We start from the raw sequence: 22056 nt of genomic DNA, 5'->3' as shown, positions 1-22056 counted from the left end.
TTCGATCTGAGTTGTCATTTTTATGTCCTAGGGATTGAGTTTTATCAAAATAAAACATTTTAAACCTTTTCTTTTTTACCAAGGAGACATCAATGTCAAGACCATGACTGAGATTAAATATGAGACTTGATGTGTGAAGAAAACAAAGACTCAAAATCAAGGTAAATACCACTTGTGGGCATATTTTATTTTATTTATTTATTTTTAAATCACATTGCAATTTTGTCAAATTAATCAAAAAATATTATTTCAACATTTGTGTTTAGGACACAAATTAGCCATGAAACTAGCCTAGCAATAGAGATGGTAAAAATTCAGAAAAAAACAAATGATAGATGACAGAATTCTCCTGTAATGCATGTATATACACTAAATATATCAGTTTGAGTGTGAAAAGTGTTTTAAGGGATTCCCCCGGGGCCATTTTTTAAAACAATACCTTATACAGTGTTAAGGACAGATGTACTTTGAGGTGGAAGTTATACTTTTGATGCCATCTGTTTACATTATTTCGCTTAATTTTTTTAAATGGTAAACCCGAATTGGGCTCAGGTGCACAAAAAGATAAATGCTTGCAAACTAAGATTACAGTACAGCTCCAGAAAGTTTATAAAAGAGCTCACCTATTCAACACATTACCCCATCACTTCAACAGCTACATTGGCTTCCTATCAACTTTCGAATTGAATTTAAAATTCTCCTCCTCACATACAAATCTCTTCATAACCTCGCTCCACCTTACCTTTCAGACCTCTTACAGCCCTACACCCCTTCTCGAACTCTCCGTTCCTCTTCATTGGGTCTCCTCCATACACCTTCTGCTCGCCTAACCACCATGGGCCTTTAGTCGTGTTTATCCTCGTCTTTGGAATTCTCTCCCAGTCAACATCCGTAATTCAGACTCGTTAGCTCAATTTAAAGTCAAACTTAAAACTCATTTATTCAGAACTCCTTATCTTCCATGATTACTTTGTGCACTCAAGTCCAGTACTTTTTTATTGCTGTTTTTTATTGACATTGTTATTTACTGTTATTTTCTGTTTTAATATTGTTACTGTTGCTACTTGTTGTATGGTGACCTTGAGTGGTTTGAAAGGCGCCTTAAATAAAATGCATTATTATTAAGACCTGACTGGCTGAAATGTTTCATAAATTAGCTTACTAACGCTGCAATTTCAGTGTGCAGACATTATCTTTTTTCAAAAACAACATTATCCATGATTCTGCAAAATAGACACAAGCAAACTGTATCAAAAGAACGTGAATCACTGAATGATCAAAGAGTAGGCTACTTCTATACTCTTTGGAATGATGTAGGTCGGAGATTTAGTAGAAACAAATCAACATGGTCCATATAAGGGATTTCCTCGAACGTCAGAAGTTATTACTTCTACAAATCCGTTTTGGACTTTCTGTGAGAGAGTTTATGAATGAAACATACGAGAGTGTTAGGGCTATATAATGTTCAAATCGCCTTGTTTTGGATAAAAATAAAATGACAGGTCATGCATAGACTATCTTGTCTCTTTGAATTTAAATCTAGATTTGTAGTTCTTTCCCTAATGAAAGCCTTAAAGGAACACTCCACCATTTTTTCATATTAAATGTTATTCCCTTAACTAAGACGAGTTGATACCTCTCTCGTCTCAGTGCGTGCACTCAATCGCTCTGGCGCGCGGAGACACTTTGATAGCACTTAAGGCTGATTTATACTTCTGTGTCGGACCTACGCCGGAGTCTCTACGCTGTAGGCAACGCGTTGGTTTTCATTTATACTTCTGCGTCTTTGTCCGCGTTGACGCGTGCAGAGGGAGCATGTGAAACCCGAGGGAGCGGTCCTAGCAGACCAATCACAGCGCTTGCGTCCGCGTAGAGTTGACACGTTGTTACATTTTTGAAGAGGTGCACGTCAGGGTACGCCGAAGGGTACGCGCGCTACACACAGCCTACGACGGGCTACGGCGTGAGTCCGACGCAGAAGTATAAAACAGGCTTTAGAAGCGACCAAACACCTCCACGTTTTCCCCATTTAAATACAGTTACACGAGTAGTTACACGACCAAGTATGGTGAGACAAAATAAAACATGGCGCTTTTCTAAGCGGGAAAAAAGGATAACTATAATGTATGGCGGAATAGCACTTGGGACTCGGGAGCACTTCGACTCGGCGCAGTAAAAAGTCACGCCTGATCCTCTTCCTCTCACTTCTGTCAATAGTGGAAAGAGGATCAGGCGTGACTTTTTACTGCGCCGAGTCGAAGTACTTCCAAAAGTGCTATTACGCCATACATTATAGTTATCCTTTTTAACCCGCTTAGAAAAGCGCCACATTTTATTTTGTCACCATACTTGGTCGTATAACTACTCGTGTAACTGTTTTTAAATAGGGAAAACGTTGATGTGTTTGGTCACTTCTAAATTCATTGCTGTTAGATACCATTGAATATACTGGGGTAAGCTAAGTGCTTTCAAAGTGTCACCGCGCGCTAGAGAGATTAAGTGCACGCACTGAGATGAGAGAGGTATGTATAAACTCGTCTTAGTTAAGGGAATAACATAGTTTAATATGAAAAAATGGTGGAGTGTTCCTTTAAAGTCTTTGAACCGTGAACCTTTTTCTTTTTCATTTTTCTTGATTCACCTCAAAGCTGATTGATTTGGTTCATGGCTTATAACTCTTTAACAAAGAATATGAAAAAATAATGGAAAAAAGTTATTCTGGAACCAAGGCTGCTGCGCGGATGGGATTTACACCATACACCATACACCATACACTTTACACCAGCTACAGTAACAAAATACTGGCTATTTAAAAACTCTTCTTATATAGTGAGTGCCACATTGTTCATCACATGGGATTTAGTCACCTGGTTAAATAACGCATAGTAGGCTATATCTTATAGTAAATCCTGCAGGAACCTTAGCACAGAAACTCTGCCAAAAATAGGATGAAAAGGGGCACAATTATGTGGCCTGCCCTCTTATATGCTGAACATGACAGCATACAGCACAGGTCTTGACAAAGTGTTGCTCTAACCAGAGAAAGAATGCAAAGATATTGAATTTCTTGTTACATTATTCATAGAAAGAATATACAGTTTTATACCATATTTTATTCATGGATTTGCCCTCATACAATAATGCCTTATAAAAGAGTCTGTATGGAACAGAGGCGTGTGCTGGAGCTTAGTGCAGGACAGCTCTGAAAGGCCAATAGAAAGAGTTATTAAATGCACAGAAAGCAGAGACGGATCTAATACTAACTTAAATACTGACATAAGCAGAGTTTCTAGGAATGTATTACAGAGCCAAACATCAATTTCTTTATGATAATAATGTAATGTCTGTTGGTTTCCCAGTATACCAGACAAACAAGTAAAAAGACCTGTCTTATAATAGAGAAAATAAGCAATGTCCAAGAGCATTATAAACATGGTTAACATTTAATATGTTTGGAGTTTGGACACTCAATCAAAAGATCAAAATGTTGGTTTGTGAGAAGAATGTCCCTTGACGCACTGGAGACAGTTTCTGAAAGGAAAACACTTAGCAACATGCACCCTCGCAGAAAGCATCGCACTTCTAAATGCATTCAGAAACGCACTGAATGCATTCTAAATGCATTCAGAAACGCACTGATTGGACCACTATGCCATAAAGAATGACACCATTGATCATGTTATATATATATATATATATATATATATATAACATGATCAATGGTGTCATTCTTTATGGCATAGTGGTCCAATCAGTGCGTTTCTGAATGCATTTAGAATGCAAAATGTTTCATATACATATACATACATACATATATATATATATATATATATATATGCTCCTGCTCTTCTGTTTTCTGTTTATCTATCTTAGACCATTTGTATTTATTTAATCTTCTATTTTAATGTAGTGTTATTTATGTATTCATTTTTTCAGTTGACTTTTATCTTTACATTTCAGTTTTCATTTTAATTTCAGTTTAAGTTTTAGTCATTTTGTTATATACTTTTGTCATTTTTAATATTTTTTATTTTTCTATTTAGCTTTATTTTATTTCAGTTTCAGTACTTTAGTTTTATTTTATTTTTTAATTCTAACATTCATTTAAGTTTAAGCTTTCTAGTTTAAGCAATCATCTATATATATATATATTCTATTTTAGCTTTTTTCCAATTAACAGAAACTATTTTTAATAGTTTTAATTTTAGTTAAAAATAACAACACTGGTTCTTAATGGTCTTAATAATTCAGACATTATGATTTCATCTTAGGGATCAATTAAATGCTGTCTTTTTTAATCTTATCTTATGAATGAGATGTATTTGAGTAAAAACAAAAATATTACAAATGTACAGTATTTTCTAATGAAGGCAAAGATGGCACTGAATTCATACCAACATGCCATAAGGGTGCAAGTGCATTGGAATCAGGTTATTATATATAAGTTGTAAAAAAGATGTGCTTCCATGTGTTAAAAAAAAAAGAGTCAAACAGATGGTGGAATGTGTTTATTAATGTGCCAGACTTTGAAAATACATTTGAATTTCATGAAGTTCTTTTTAAATTGGGAGTCAGTCAAAACACACACTGAGTAAAACTCCAGGTGAGGTGGCACTATAACATAGCAGTCACCCGATGAATGGGGAACATTGCAATCAAATTTCAATATTTGGCATAGGAATACATATTCAGCAATGACAGATCTGTCATCAGATAATCTTAAATGTTGATGAACAAATGTTTGGGAGCTGAACTGAACTGAAAGATGTGTTTATATAAGTCTTTATGTGGGCTTAAAAAGGGACTTTTAAAATAATGGCATCATATGCCAACAACAATGTTAATTATAAAAATGTTACAGCAATGAGGCATGTATTTGTCTATTTTTAGGCCAGTAAGCAATTAAATATATGCTTTAAAGTGAGATTTTGAAGACTAAATGTCAACTAATAGGGAAAAACTTACTGTCCCTCAGTTTAAATAACTATTTTACAGATTGTGACCTACTTTCATAAAGATTTAAATTTTAAAATTATACATATTTTTGTGTTGTTCTTGTCTTGAACAACAACAAAGATTAGACTATTGCTGACTATTGCATTTTGCAAAGGCGTCTTTTATATTTTTCTACATAAACGTTATAAATTATGTACGAATTGGTCTGAGAGGAAGATACATTCAGGATATTTCGGAATATTTAAAAAGAAAAACTGAATTTCAAGCCAAAAACATTATAAGCAATGCCTTGAGCATAAACTGACACAAAATATGCATCAGCATGACTAATTCCAGGATGTTTAACAACAACAATATAGCATAATGTGAGATTAAATATGCTTTACATGGAAAAAGCCTGTATTTAAAGCCATTCTGACATTAGTACAGTGTCTTTATACAACATTCACCATGGCTGTCAGCACTAAATCTTCTACCATTTTACAGGAGACTCTACAGTAGTTGAAATTAGATTATGTTACTTGGGTATTACATGGAGATCACATTAGTCTTAGGCCTGACAAAATATAGTATTTTTCAAATAAATGATCCTGAATAATTTACATAAATTATCGTATATCCTCAAACTATGTTTCTTTGTTTCATTCTTATTCAGATCATGCCATGATTTTGAAGCAGTGTTCACCACAGGGAGATGTGGATAACATCAGACACTTTAAGAAGCTATGAACCTTTCATAAAAAAAATAAAAAATTAAAAAGAAAAAATAGGAGAGGGAAAGAAAACTTTTAATCCAGTATATGCTGGATAAAAAGAAGCATTAGGAAACATGGTAGCGAAAAGACAAACAAACTAACAATATATTCCTGAGAAACAATGCTCTTGTATTTTCCCACAGGTGTCCAGTATGAGCAGTCAGTTGCAGTTGCTTTACATTCATCCAGTGAAGGACCTTCTGGGGCAATTCATGTCTCATTGAGGACCTAAAGGTCAGTGATTGAAGCTGGTGTAATGTCATATATAGCCACCCTGTCTTGTCTGTGTCAGCTGTCCAGTCAGGGACTGTGATTTCTGTTTTGAACAGGAAGTCAACCCTGGAGCAGCTCCATTTTTCAGCTATATATCTGGGTTCATTCCTGCCTAACTCCCAGAAACTACCATTAATGTAGAATGAATGCCTCTGGCAAAACTTGAGCTACCGGAATCTGCCGGGTCTGAGTTTACCAGCATGCATCCATCTCTGCTGTATTAGAAAGAAAAAAGAAAGAGGGAGACTTTCAGGGCCCATAGCAGAGAGGCTGGAGATGGGTTGATTGAATTTAAACATCCACACAAAGCACAACAACAATTCATATTCCTAAATTATTCCCAAATGTTAAGTTCAACTGCAGTATATCTTTTGTTGCGTTGTTTTGACCTTCAATTCCCTCAAAATCAAAGAAAAAAAATCTGCCCTGATGATTTTTAAAATATCCCAGTCATGGTTCCAGAGTGTATAAAGAAAGAGTGGTGTTATTTTCTCATTGTTGTCTCTGTCTTTGCAACTCAGAAAGTTGTGAATGTCAACAGAACAGCTGCATTAAAACTATTCATGCAATTTTCCCTAAAGCATGTTTCTGATATCCACTTATTTTCAGATGGAGAACAAAAGAATGTTTGATGCCCTGCTTCCATTTAATATAGCCTAAGGAAGTTCCAGTAATGCTAAACTATTTAGCTGGTCTCCCAGACTGGATTTAGAAGGGTTTTGGACACTATTGTTAGCTGACCAGGCTGGTTAAGCTAGCAGACCAGCTAAAAGACCAGGGCCTGTATGTATAAAACTTATAAGAAATGCTCTTAAGAATAGTCTTAAGCTTTGACTTAAGTGTCAGAAAATACTTAGTAAAGAGTATAACTTTTCTAAGAGTAGGAGACTTTTATAAAGCAGCTAAAAGCAACTTTCAGTAAAGTATAAGACTGATTCTTAAGTGCTGACTGAAGTGGGACTTAAGTGTTGTAAACTAAGGACTACAATGATGTCAACCCAAAATGGCCGCCCTCAACCACTGAATCAGCCAATAGTGAGCCTGCAAGGATGAGGTCACTGCAGCATGACACCAATCATTTAATCTAATTATAATAAAATAATTTAATTAAGACACTGAAGCTTTAATATTTAAATTTATTTTAAAAAATTGCTTTGCAGTGCATTGTGCAAAATTATCACAAATTAGTATTTATGCTGTGGAAACCCTTTTCTATTGATGCCTGTCTCCTCATTTACAGTTGGAGCAATTATGCAAACATGAGTTCCATCAATGGATCCAACAACTCAGGAAAGCCCGAAATACTCAATAAAGTGGCTTACTGCGAGATTTGAAGATCAATTGGAAAGTCAAAGAACTGCCATATAGTATTGGCCAAAAGTGAGGCCAAGGAAAATTGACACTCACCCTTTATTCAAATAGTATTAAAAATGTGTTAAAGATTTTGTACGCGTATTGTGTAGTTGTGCTTGGAGTCAATTGTTTATTTGTGATAACACAATGAAACATGTCAAACTGTACAGACATCATTTTTAGCCAAGGCTGTCAAACAAATTAACAAGAGAGGACAATGAAATATTAATAACTGACTACAGTATGTTGCAGACAATGTATGATTTTTTTCTTCTCCTGTGAGCTTTTAAAAAAAACCTGTTGCTGTAGTTTGCCCTTTTTTCAACAATATTATTGATCTGCCTGGATTGACACCATTGTCTGAGAACTGAACTGAGCTGAACAATGACATCACTGTTTTCTCAGAGCGGCTGTATAATGAACTAAATAGATAACTAATGATCTTTTACAATGGAAATGAATCATCATTGAACTAACTTAAGCTGCACAATGACACTATTTTCTTCTAGAGCTGCTAACTTTGTTGCATTATTTTCCTGTTATCACTGTAAAGCTGCTTTGAAACAATCTGAAATAATTTTGTCAGATAAATATCTTCACTAAGTTTTATTTTCCTTATATTTTGATGGTTTAAGCAAACTTGTAGGGTTATAAAAAAAATAAATAATAAACTCCGCACATCACTTTTAGCCACTAATGTGTTTGGTGTGGTCAGTGCCACAATAGTGCTATTAAGACCCTGCTTACTGTGGAATGATGAGCTCAAGTCATCACCGGGTGTACTGCTGCTTTTTTCCAGTCAGCAACAATGTAATTATTACTTTCCTTTTTATTTCATTGCTATAAAATCAACTCCGTCATCATTTACTGTAACTCCAATACATCATATTTTCATTGAAAAGTGGCCTCCTCCTCTCTGCTGCCATCTTGTTACTCCTAACTAGGTTAAGAGACCTCTTCAGCTCTCTTAAATAATTTAGGAGCTGAGACCTAGTCTTGACACTTAGGAACCTTTATGAATCACACTTATTCTTAAGTCTAGGAATAAAAGTAAAATGACGTCATTCTTAGAATTTTGACAGACTTGAGACTAAAATTTTACTCTTAGTGGCTTTATACATACGGCCCCAGATAAAACCAGATGAACACCCGCTTGGCCAGGCTGGAAGACCAGCTAAGACCAGCCAACCAACCTATGGTTTTAATGTTTTTTTTTCTTCCCCCCCCAGCAGGGTACCCCAAGCTCAGATGTCAATCTATGCCCATGTTCCAAAACTCGGTATTCACAGTGATGCCATAGAAGAACCATTTGCTTCCTCAAACAGCCTTTTAGTGATTTTAGAGCTCTAAAGGACATTTTTCCACTATTTTTTCCACTATAAAGAGCCTTTTGTAGAATGGAAAGTTTCCATGGATGTTAAAGGTTCTTCGTTGAACTATAGCTAGATGCCAATAAAGAATCTTTTTTTAAGAGTGTATGCGCTCCTCTTCTTTTGTATTGATGTTCATTCCTTTATTGTTTTCAAGGCCAGTTATATATACGCTTTATTAATCAGTGCATCATCAAAAGAGATGCAGAAGAGTTCTTTCATGAGATATCCTCAGTAGGAGGTCATATAATTATTATGCTTTGTGTTTGACCCTTTATGCTTTATACCCTTTATCTATTCTTTCTCTCCTCTGGTCTATGACAGGAAAATGGCGAGCCACGTATCACACTGTAGGTGTCAAAAAATTGCATTTCAAGGTGTGTATTCGTCTGATTGTTAATTAAAGGGTTACAGCTTTCCATTTAGGTGTCTCTGTTAGCCAGCTCTATCAAGATACATGCTGACTAAACTCAAGTTTTATGAATATGTCACCTGCGCAATACAATGAAAAACATGCACTTTATTAATATTTTAAATGAGCTTTTATTTATATCTAGTTTAGTTTAAGTTTTAGTCATTGTGCTTTCATCTTCTTTTTTTATAATTTCTATTTAGCTTTAATTTATTTTATTTATGTTTTAGCTATTTTAGTACTTCAGTTAGTTTCCAGGCAACATGTTTAAGTCAATTTGTAAGTCTTATTTCAGCTTTACTTTAATTAACAATTTTAATAGTTATAATTTTAGTTAAAAATAACAATACAGAAAAAATTCTGTCATCATTTACTCACCCTCATGACGTTCATGAACCTGGATGGCTTGTTTTGATATTTTGAAAAAGTATTTGTCCTTTTTGTCCATACAGTGGAGTCCAATGTTGTAAAGGTAACATTCAAAATGTCTTCTTTTGTGTTCTGCAGAACAAAGAAAGTCCTGCAGGTTTGGAACGACATGAGGGTGAGTAAATGATGACATTTTGGGTGAACTAGCTTTGCTGCTTTTAGTTAGTTACACTGCTCTTCTACTTTTGTGTTGAAAATGTTTGTTTACAGTGTGTTGAATTCGGCAGTAAATGCACAGTGAGTTTTCTTTGTAACGAGAGAAAAGTGAGTTTTTAGCTTGAGGACGTTGGGGCCTTTTTTGGTCAGCCTTTTTTTATCCTCATTTTAACAAATATTATTTATTTATATATATTTTTGCAATGCTCCTCTGCAGCTGAGGACATTTGCCATCAATTGAACAGGTTCTGGGAATGGAATGGGTGCTTTGACTTCATTTTTCTCATGAATAAGACTGCAGCAATGAGAAACAAGGCAGGCAGCACCTATGAAGGTTTATTTTTTAAAGTGTTTTACATCTCTAAAGAACTGGTGTGAGATAATGAATGTACAGATTATATTTTTGCTTGTCTACTGCTAAATGGATTTGTGTGCATATTTTAGATAGCAGTGACTGATTTTGTGAAGTTAATGAAAGGGCCCAATAAAAAAGGATTTTGCACTTTATAAATGCTTTTTCTTCTCATCCTATAAAGAAAACGACTTTGAGAGACATGGGCTTCAATGAGGGACATTAGACGCATGGCTGGGCTCCTGTGTTTAATCAAAAGCTTGGGCTTTGACAGACTTTCTTTTTTTTTTTTACAAAACATACAAAAACATGCCCAAAAACACAAAACATTGCCCAAAAGATGCAAAACATACAATTATTATATTTTATTTTTTATTTACTAATACTTTTTACATTATTATTGTTATCTCATATTTTAATGGCCAAACATTTTATTTGAGATCTAATACAAGCATGGATAGAAATGTGAACTGTTCTTACATCTCGCTAGTCTTTTCTTTTACCAGTTGATGGGGCTGTAGAGTCACCATTGGAACATATAATAAATATAATTGGTCTAATTAGTGCTTCAGGATTGCATTAGGATTACATTAGTTTGCAAGGGAGTTAAAAAAAATATGAAATAATGCTGTACATAATAGATAGGGGCCCCGAACTGTTATAGCTGGTTACGTTTTTTGCTTCCTTTGAACTATATATTGCTGGCAAACAGGATAATTTGTATTTGTAAGTAATCTGCTGCAGTGGTGTTTGTATATTTTAAGGTGTAATCTATCTCAAACAGAAGAAAACACAAGAGCCTGCAGTGTTTGTGATCGCACTTGAATGGTTGACTTATTCCCCGCTGCTTCACTCTCTTCCACCTTCTGTCTGCTCACTGCAGATAAGGCTGGTGTTGTAAGAGCTGTAATATGTTGTATCTAAGGTTAAGGTTATAGATATCGTACAAATAATCCTCCAGGGGCTTTTGAAAAGCTGTGTAATTCTTGTCATTCTCTTGTTGTCTTACTTCTAGCAGCTACTTGCCATTTAAAATGAGGAACGATAGCTTAACAATGGCAAATTAAAGCAAAGATTTGTTTCACGGTCTATTTGCGATTTGCCTTGTGATATTTTCCTTTTATTCGGTTATAACTTCAGTGTAGGAAAAAAATTAATTTCATTTTCATATAGACCTTTAACACTTTAAAGGGTTATCACCCAAAAAGGAAAATTCTATCATTAATTACTCACCCTTATGTCGTTTCAAACCCATAAGAACGTCATCTTCGGAACACAAATGTAGATCTTTTGAATTAAATCTGAGAGATTTCTGTCACTCCTTTGACAGCCTACGCAACTACCACTTTCAAGCCCCAGAAAGGTAGTAAAGACATCATTGAAGCAGCCCAAGCATACAGGCCTATAGAATTGTGCGTAAAACAAATCCATGGGGGGAAAATATTGTAAATAATAAAACAGCTCCATTGCGGATTCCTAATGATCAAGGGCTTATGGCGTTCCATTTAAACACATTGCAAGGGTTCCTCCAGTAGTGGACACTCGTGCAATGTAAGCAATGACTTACATCCGAGTGAACGAGACAGAGGGAAGTTAGTGGAAGGGCATAAAAAAATTGTAAACGTATCCTAGTCCGGGGCAGTAACCTAGAGCTCCCCTATTATGGACAGCAAGCAAACCTATTTGCTTTGATTGTTTCTTTTAAGGGTTAAAAGGTTAGTTCACCCAAAAATTCTGTCATTAATTACTCACCCTCATGTCATTCCAAACCCGTAAGACTTTCGTTCATCTTCAGAACACAAATTAAGATCTTTTTGATGAAATCTGAGAGATTTCTGTCCCTCCATAGACAGCTATGCAACTGACACTGTGAGGCTTCAAAAAGTTCATAAAGAGATAGTAAAATTAATCTATATATATTGAGCTGTTTAGTCTATTTTTCTGAAGAGACATGATCGCTTTATATGATGAACATATTGAATTTAGGCTTTTATTCATATAAACATTCATCAACTCACATGTTGTGATAAACGGAAGCTCAAGCATGTTCGCTTGATGTGTGAGCGGAACTATCAGGGCCCTCTACGCCCTCAGAGAGGGCCTTGACCTAAACTATTGTAAAAATAATATTTACAAACTTTTAAATAATTTTTTAAAAAGTATTTTTAATAAAAAGTCATCAGTTCTAATGTTATTTTAGGAATTTATAATTTGACAGTAAACTTCTAAATCTTTGAGGAAATAAACCCTTCAAATCTGCCTATTCAGTGTGTGTTGTGATGTGTAGACGTCCATTTTCTTTCTTATTAGGATTTTTCCGCCTAACGCTTTCAGTTCTGTGATTGGTGGTCCAGCTGTGAAATTACAGAGGGCCAAGCAAATGAGAGACGAATTTCAAATGAAACAGGAAAATTGACCAATCATATCGTCCCTTTTAATGGGCGGGGCTTGTTATCGCCAGAGCCATAGAGATATCTCTCTAGCTAAGATTATGACGCGTTCTGGCCGCTGTGTGCCCTCGAGGAACACGGAAAAATAAAGCGCTGATAAAATAGCTAGAGCCATTCGCTATGGAAACCGCAAGCAACATTAATGAGGAGGACATTGTTGCAAATTTATTATCCACGCCATTTTCAAGATTAACTTTTAAATAAAAGCTAGAGTTGATCAGCAGAGGAAGACCTACACCAGGGCTGCGTTCAGCCCCGACAAAACGTTGCACAACGTTTTTTAAACAGAAACGGTGATGCGTTGAACACACTGTTCTGATGACGCAAGAGTTGCAACTATGGCAGCTGAGAAGGCCATTCTTTGTGTTCTTTGTGAAGAATTTTCGGAGCCTGATGAAGTCGGTATAAATATGTGTTTAATACTACAACATATGCCCGATGTTACAGTTACTGCGCTTGCCGCCCAGAACAAAAGAGAACATCCCAGTCGAGTGAAGGGATTGCTGAACTGAAATGGAAGCACACATCTTACCTAATTCAGACTAAAACACATCTATTTAGCCTCACATACTGACTTTATTTGTAGTTCATACTGTTTCAATACCCTGTATTTTCTTTCTCATTTTTAGGGAAAGCACTTAATTACCATTGTTTATTCTATACCAAATGTCATTGCAATGAAGCTAAAAATATAAACAACTACATCATTATGTTGATATCCTATATTTTTACAATAAAACTTACGACAAACATGTCTTCTAATATCCTCAGTTGTTGCGTATACCGAGCTGCATGAACACATTTGTAAATTACTTTCCTTGAACCCATTGTGCGAGTTCACTTTAATACCGCATGCTTTATATACATGTTGCTGCTGACTGGACTGCAGTTCTGACACACCCACCAAACAAGAGAAAACGTTTCTCAAACCCCGTTGCACACCGGTGCACGTCGTTTCCAGGAAACATGACGTTCAACCCGGAAACCATAGCAAAACGTTGCGCACCGTTTTGAACTTGAACGTGCCCCAGAGCTTAATTTTGTGCAGAAAGCCAAAGCTTTTCAGTAGGGGTTCAATCTTTAGCTGGCTGGCAGGAACCGCCACTGGCATGTCACGTGACCTGTCAGTGGCTGGCTGGCAGCTGGCAGTCTGATTCTGGCATGTCACGTGACCTGTCAGTGGCTGGCTGGCAGTCTGCCTTGGCATCTTTCAGAAACCATATATTTTTGCCAGTTTTTGTGTTTTGTGTTTTTAACTAAAACCTTGTGAAAGTGCTGCAGGGTTGCTAATTTCCATCTCACCATGTTTCTAGCCATGTAGAGCTTTGTGTGTTTCAGAGAAAAAGGTTTACATGCATCAATTCATGCATGTCAAAAACAAACATTTCTCATTGTGTTTTAATACTAATGTCTGGTTGAAGTTATGCAGGCTGCCAAATGAGAAAGCAATAGCGAATGACAAAATAATCATCACTAAGACTTTATTATGCCACCACAGATACATTAATATCAAATTAAATTTTAAAGACCAAAGCAAAACAGAACTAATACAAACAAACTCGTTACTGAAAATGGGTTCAGTAATCCTATGAGCGTGCACTAATATTTTTGTGGCGCTTTAACACAAAACAGGAAACTCGTGAATATTCATGTAAGCTCCGCCCAGTGTCACCGAAAATCTCAGACACCGAATATTTCAGAACACCGACCAAGGTTAGAACGTCACGGTTCGCAAACCAATGAGGTTCATTCTCGTGTTACGCAGCACCTTTAAGCTTCCACAAGAGGTTTGTTCTCGCGTGTCAAGCAGGACCATTCTGTTGAGCTTCTGTTTATGTTCGCCGATCAATGTTTGTGAAAAACAGCATAAATTCAATCTGTTCATCATATAAAGCGATCGTTTCTCTTCAGAAAATTTGGCCTTAACCACTATGAACTTTTTTTTTTTGAAGAGTCAAAGTGTCAGCTGCTTAGCTATGTCAGAAATATCTCAGATTTCATCAAAAAAAGATCTCCATTTGTGTTCCAAAGATGAACGAAAGTCTTACGGGTTAAATGAGGGTGAGTAATTACTGACAGAATTAAAATTTTTGGGTGAACTATCCCTTTAATCGATATTATTATCTTTTATGCCGCCTCTCTTGTTTAGATTTTCTTCAGCCGAACTGATTTGGCTAAATAAAGCTCTTTTGTCATCTGACAAAACGTTATCGTCACGACTCGTTCTCAGTGCTGCATATCACATTAGCATGTAGTGAGTGAGGTGCTGCCTAGAAATCAACAGGATTATATGCATCTGTGGCTCACTGGCCGCATCCTCTCAGTCCTCTTGTGAATTTTGCCAAGCTGGCATCTCTTCTGCAGTGTAATTTAATGCTTCTCCGTCTCTAAGAACAACCCCCCCCCCATACTCACCCAAAATAGCAGTGTTTTTCTGCACCCCACTGTGATATGAACACTGTTCGGATCATTATAGCTCAGAGGCAGAAATAAATGGCAATATCGCATGCGACGACAGTGTTGCGGACTGCATGAGATGGTCAAAAGCCATCTGTGAGAATTGTGCTTCTGGTGGGTGTTAATTTTCTCATGAAAAGCTCTTCCTCATATCTTTAATTAGTTAAAGAAGATTTAGTTAATAATAGCTGATGGTGAAACCCCAAGGGTGTCTGATATTAAAATGGTTCTCCTCAGTGAGGTATTCATTTTTTGTCCATTCAGTATTTTCCCTTTGGGCTTATAGTCCAATATCACATTTTACAATGAACCTCTCAAGCTATGGGGGGTTCAGTGAAGACAGTCTTGGTTTGTGTCTGACAAGAATTTCAATCACACATCTGCTGATATTTGCTGCAGATTGCTGCATTGATCAATGTTTTTTATAGAGAGAGAAATCATTGCTGAAAAGGCTCTTGAATGCTTTTTACAGTCACATCATTCTTCTATTTTCTTTTTCTTTTTTTTCGATCCTGAAGGTCTAAACACTTCACTGAAAGGATGATATTTAGGTGGACGTGACTGTTTTGGTCACAAAATATTTAATTTTAAGAATCTAATTTATCTGTTCTATCTTGGTTTTACTGCTTGGACTGTAACACTGGCTTTGCTATTTGAGAAAAAAATCAATTGAATAATTATTCTCTGTAAGTTTTATTTATAAGGTGACATCTAATAACCCCTACTTTTGGGGGTTTACTAAATTACTAAAAATACGAAATGATAAAAAAAAATCTTAGTCTGATGAAGTAAAAACTTTATGCTTTACCTTTTCATTCAAGAAAATATGGAAATTGAACTGATTAAAAAATGTCTTCTGAAAATGTAGAAAAAGAGAGATCTCCTACACTCTAAAAAACGTGTTGGCTCAACAACAACAACAAAAAGTAACGCGACTGTTTGCATAAATTTTTTTGAGTTATGACAACTTCGAATGAAATTGCGTTCAACCGACAAACTACATTGAGTTTACAACTTTTATTTTTAGAGTAATCCACTTAAAAATTTGTGTTATACCATAAATTATTAAGTCACTCAAACTACTTGAGTTGTAGCCCTAGAACCAGTTAATCTTAATTGCACACAATATTAAGTTAATGTAATGTTCAACATTATTATGTCAACAGAACCCCAAAAATAATGTTTGCAACTTGAATAAATGTATGGTTGCAAGTTAATGATTTAATTAAACCTTTTAAGTTGTGGTAACAGGCCCACTGATTTACATGTTAGAGTTTATATGTATCCTCCACTTCTGTTTGATGTCTTTGTATGATTTTTAAATGTAAAACGTGTAATTTCTGCAAGGTTAGCATCACCAAAATTATTGGTAATGATTGTTTTCAAACAGGTTTTGCTGCACTCCCCTTGTTTTCCATTGGTTGGACAAACCCCAGAAATCCCACCCCAAAGTGGTATACCTTGGAAACTTGGAACCTGGATAACGCTGTTCATCTCAATGGCAGTCATTTGGCCAGTGCACACATCCCTAGAAGTATGTGATCTTTTAGCTGCCATCTTTGCTTCATGGGTTGTAAACTTTTATTTTATTTAAGTTGAAATGTGATTTATTCCTGTGAATTGTCAGCATCATTACTCCAATTTTCAGTGTCACATGATCCTTCAGAAATCAGTGATTTTATAGTGAATTATGCTGATTAGTGCTCAAGAAACATTTCTTATCATCAATGTTGAAAATCAAGCATAGCGTCAGTTCTGGCAGTCAACTGACTGGTTAGTCAAGCTCGCATCAGCTGATCCACGTCTACCTATAGGAATTCGACGCCTATCACAGCATCCATAAGCTTCTTCAGTATTATCAGCAGCTATCGCATTTAGGAGCTAATTACCCTCCTCCATCCCCAGCTCCTCCTCTCGCCCAGTCAGGATTTGGCATTCTGATTCCCTTTGAATCAGAATAAATTCTCGAGTTATGTTGTACTTTAAAATCTTGAATTAATGATATCTGCAAAACATTCATGTTGGTTCTGTTCTGTTTACCCTAAGGGGGGTTATTGCTGCTCTCCCTGCTCTTATCCATGCTAGGCTACATGGATGCGCAGGGAGTTCTTGCCCAGAATTGTCAATCGTATTTGACGATAGTGGTCCTGACAGAAACACTTGTGCTGCTTAATATTTTTTGTAGAAACTGATAGAAACTCTTGTCTTTGAATTGCTGAGATAGGACAAGCATTATAACATCAAACAAATTGCACACAGAACCTTTTGAAATGGGTGACACACATGCACACGCACAGACAAGTGAAAGGTCATAAACAACTTTCATATCGCCTCATCCCCTTCTCCTTCCTCTCCCTCTCTCCTTTAATATTTGTAGCACGCTCATCAAGAGTGAACAACAGAATGAGTTTACATGACAGACATCTTTTGTCTTTGATATGGTACATATTGTCTCTGGATAAGGTTTCCAACGTTGGAACACTAGTGATTAGACTTGTGTAGCATGAGCGCAGGTGACATTTTCTCATTTGTGTGTAAGCAGCAGGGGGTGAGATCCGTACCATCTTTGAACGCTGACTTTGAACATTCCTCATCTAAAGCTACAATGTAAATCAAGCTGTAACCTCAGCAAGGTGAACTCTGAAACGCAAAAGCCTTCGCTGCTATAGTAGCCACTCCTAGTCAGAACACGTACTTCCATATGTGAATGAATAAATCTAAAATTGAGTTCTAAAATTAGGTGTAGTCAAGCTATAGCCTATATTTGATTTGATTTGATTTGATTTGATTGTATTATAAAATTGTTGTTTCCCTCTTGATTTCAACACGGAATTTTAGATGGTTTTTGAAAGAAGTCTCTTATTTTAAAATGTAATTTATTCCTGTGATGTAAAAAACAGCTATTTAGCTGTTAATTTAATGTGTCATTGCTGAATAAAACTATTTCTTTCTTTCAAAAATAAAAAATACAAATCTTACTGACCCCAAACTTTTGTCTTGTAAATGTGGTGAAATCAAGCTAGAAATATATAACAGGAAAGATATATATATAGGAACTCATTTAGTGTGGTCTATTAACAGCACAAATACTGCCATTTAACGTGTGAAAACAATCATGCACCCTGGAAAAAAATGTCTCCTGCTGTGCAACAAATATGTTCCCTCTTCTCGTCATATTCTCAAGGTGATTAATTAGCATAGGCTGAGGCATGCAAAATTTATGATGGACACGCTTAAATAGGGTAAAACAACTGTGCATACAGGTAGATAAGGGACAGTTTTGTCCATCAAATAGGATTTGCCGTGTTAAGATATGAACGTGTTATTTTGCCATCAAAGTCTTTAAATAAATATCGCCAAAGGTGTAATTTTCAGCATGATGTGAATGCACATGTGGTGACAGCAGATTTTTCACACCACTGGGTGGGTATGAGGTATATCTGTGCAAAGAAAATGTTGCATGGCCTTTGTTCTCCCATTGAAATTTACCCATTTTACTTCCTTTCCGATTCCCTGAAACCATCTGTCAAGTCAGTCTGTTCAGAGTTTACCAAAACCTTTGCAGAAAACATTAGTCGCCATTGGGGGAACCTGTTTGCGACGACAATTTTGTCATTGTGACTATAGCAGCAAAATATTTTGTATGGCCATATGCATTCACTGGCTTTAATACCACTGTAACCAGTTGCCTTCTGTTTTAGTGAATGGATTGTCTTATGTCTTATTGGTTCATAAAAAGCATGCAGTTGGTGTTTGATTCAGCATGCTGTTCGTTTGTTCAAAGTAGATGACATCTGTTTCATACTCTAGTAATGCCTCAAGGATGCATTTTGTGGTCTTCTCTGTCTAATTCTGAAAGCCAATCCCAAATTGTTCAAAGAGTGTGCTCCAGCTATAGTGTTCACAGTGATGGAGGAGAACCTTGTATGATGCATACCAGCTACATACTGTATGTCACACACAGAACCCTAAAACAAGTCTTTAGTAGCAGGGATAAGAACCAAGGCAAGGTATTTTAGGTTTGTCCTGAGCAGAAACGATCTTTGCTATATTTTCCATCATTTTCAGTTTTTATTTAGGAGGCGTATGTTTTGGAATTCATTAACTGAACATATATATATATATATATATATATATATATATATATATATATATATATACATACAGACAGACAGACAATTCAATAAACTTGAAATGCAATGTAAGTCGCTTTGGATAAAAGCGTAATGCATAAATGTAAATGTAAATGTAAATAAACAGACCAATAAACAGTAGCAAGTAAGGCAAGTACGTTCACTCAGTGGGTCGTCTTGTTAATGCCTCCAGGCAGCCAGTACTTGGATGTTTTTCAAGATTATGTTTCATATGCCATATAAGAAATAAAATCTGACTGCAGTAGTATTCTAAAGTATCTACATTTTGCTTCTTCAGCTCAAATACTGCTAAAACAAAAAATTTAAGGCCACTTTCCAGTTAAGTACTGTGAACAAGGTGGAACTTCCATTTCCACAGCCACTGTATTGAGCATTTTGATTTCTCCCATTTATTTTTCAGTATGTGGTCCATCTCCTCTTTGAACTGTCTGTGCCTGCAGAGGCTATACAACAAGGACCCTTTTCTGTTCTCAAACTTTTCCATTCTTTTGGACATGTGTTCATTAAGGAAGCATGAGTGCTTTGCATGGCATTTTACCTGAGGCTAGAGATGTGAATATTATTATTTGTTTGTCCAGTGTGCTCAAATCTAACAGTTACTGAATGCCCGCCCCTCGTCATGCCCTTGTCACTGCATTTGTTAATAAGCCACAGGACTATTAGTTTTACCTGAGTCAGGTAATCATTACTAAACCAATTTAATTTCCGTGCTGGGGAAATTATTGGCAAGGAGAGAACGGGGCAGAGAGAGATGAATCTAAATTCCACTTATGTAATGAAATGTGTGTGGAGTATTGATCCCTAAGGTTGTTTTCCAGGTGCCTTGCACTAGTGTCTTGCTCTGCATTAAAGTAATGGCTTTATAATTTGGCATTTGTCTACCTCCTCCTTCCCTAGATGGATGCATTGTCATACAATATGATACACATGCAAATGCACATTTCTTTTACGTTTGTGAGGTGTCTATATACAAACAGAACTAAATCGATTTGTAATTGCTTAACGTAGCAGTTCTCAACCTTTTTGACTCGAAGGTCCCCTTTTGTACAACACAAAATTGTAATGTTCCCCAAAATAGGCTATTTCTGTAATTAATACAAAGCTGCGTGTTTTCAAAGCTGCTTGGGAGTATATTGAAATAGTAAAGGGATAGTTCTCTCAAAAATGACAATTCTGTCATTAATTACTCACCCTCATGTCGTTCCAAACCCGTAAGGCATTCGTTCATCTTCGGAACACAGATGTATTTACAAAATATTAATCTCCAACGCATTTTTTTTTTGCGCAAACAAAGCACTCACGTTTCTTCATAAAATTGAGGTTACATGAAAAACTTTAATGATGTACAGTATTTTCCCACTTTTTGGAGCTTGAAGGTGATAGTTAAGTAGGCTGTCAATGGAGGGACAGAAAGCTCTCAGATTTCATTAAACAGATCTACATTTGTGTTCCAAAGATGAACAAATGTCTTACAGGTTTGGAACGACATGAGGGTGAGTAATTAATGACAGATTATTATTTATTTTTTTGGTGAACTAACCCTTTAAATTAATTAACTTTGAATCATTTTGTGATTTCAAGAACTGTGAATTCAATTAAAAACAAACCGTTTTTGAGGAAAAAACTAAAATATTTGTATTTATTCTTATTTGATCATTTATTATTTTTATTATATTATGAAATTATATATAAAATACATTTCAGTTTACATCTTTATTTGTTAGAGCATTTTATTTCAAATTAGAGTGATTATTTTAATATATTATTAATAAAGTATTCGATTAAATAGTTTTTAGTCATCTTGAGGGAGGCTCCCTTGGACCTTTGAGGCCCGGTTGGGATCCCCTGTTGTAAAAGTGTTGTTCATACGAAAATGAAATCATTTGCTTAGCTTCATGTCATTCCAAACCTGTATGACTTTCTGTCTTCTGCAAGCACAAAAGAAGACATTTTGAAGAGTAATGGAGTCCAAACAACATTGGACCCCAATGACTTTTCTTTTGTTTTTTTCCACAGAAGAATAAGTTATACATGACATGAGGGTGAATAAAAAGATAACTTCATCTTTGATTGATGAATTTTAATTTTGGGGTGAACTACCTCTTTAGGCAGAAAAGACAGGTATACATGGATGGAATTGTCTTAAAGGACAACTCCGGTGAAAAATGAACCTAGGGGTAATTAACACATGGTTACTGAGTCGATCTTTCCCTGGGATGCGTTTTCATGAAAATCGAATGTAAAGAGTTTTATCTCTAAAAACAGTTTGGCTTATAACACTAGTATATGGGGCACAGAGTAAGTAAAAGTAAATCCCTAGTTAATACCACTAACAAGGCTCAAAAATAGCCTCACACTAACACGGTAGCATAATGAGGGTCCCTACATGCAAACCGAAGCATTGAGAACTTTGTAAGTGTACAGACAGTTTAATAAGAATATACTTTATAAAGACAGTACATTACGCGTTTACAGACAGGATCCATCTTGGAAAACAGTCTCAACTAATCGAGTCACGAACGCCGTGCTAAGTGAGCTTGTTGATAGGAATTACGTTTGTGAAATCTAACGTAGCACGGCGTTCGTGACTCGATTAGTTGAGACTGTTTTCCAAGATGGATCCTGTCTGTAAACGCGTAATGTACTGTCTTTATAAACTATCTTCTTATTAAACTGTCTGTACACTAACAAAGTTCTCAATGCTTCGGTTTGCATGTAGGGACCCTCATTATGCTACCGTGTTAGTGTGAGGCTATTTTGAGCCTTGTTAGTGGTATTAACTAGCGATTTACTTTTACTTACTCTGTGCCCCATATACTAGTGTTATGAGCTAATCTGTTTTAAAGATAAAACTCTTTACATTCGATTTTCATGAAAACGCATCCCAGGGAACGATCGACTCAGTAACCATGTGTTAATTACCCCTAGGTTCATTTTTC

The 22056-nt window shown here is 35.9% G+C and overlaps 1 long non-coding RNA gene across 1 annotated transcript in view; it reads left to right on the top strand.

The window, feature by feature from the left end:
• Positions 1–25: 25 nt before the first annotated feature.
• LOC311095214 overlaps positions 26–22056 on the top strand; it is a 27496-nt gene continuing 5465 nt past the window's right edge. Inside the window, exons 1-5 of the long non-coding RNA XR_014608792.1 lie at positions 26–161; positions 5855–5945; positions 9032–9084; positions 9627–9663; positions 16354–16497. This is a non-coding gene — a long non-coding RNA (uncharacterized lncRNA). The remainder of the gene's footprint in view (positions 162–5854; positions 5946–9031; positions 9085–9626; positions 9664–16353; positions 16498–22056) is intronic.

Source organism: Abramis brama (genome assembly GCF_963993115.1).
Source record: "Abramis brama genome assembly, chromosome: 13".
NCBI lineage: Eukaryota > Metazoa > Chordata > Actinopteri > Cypriniformes > Leuciscidae > Abramis > Abramis brama.
This window is presented reverse-complemented; position numbering and strand designations above follow the sequence as displayed.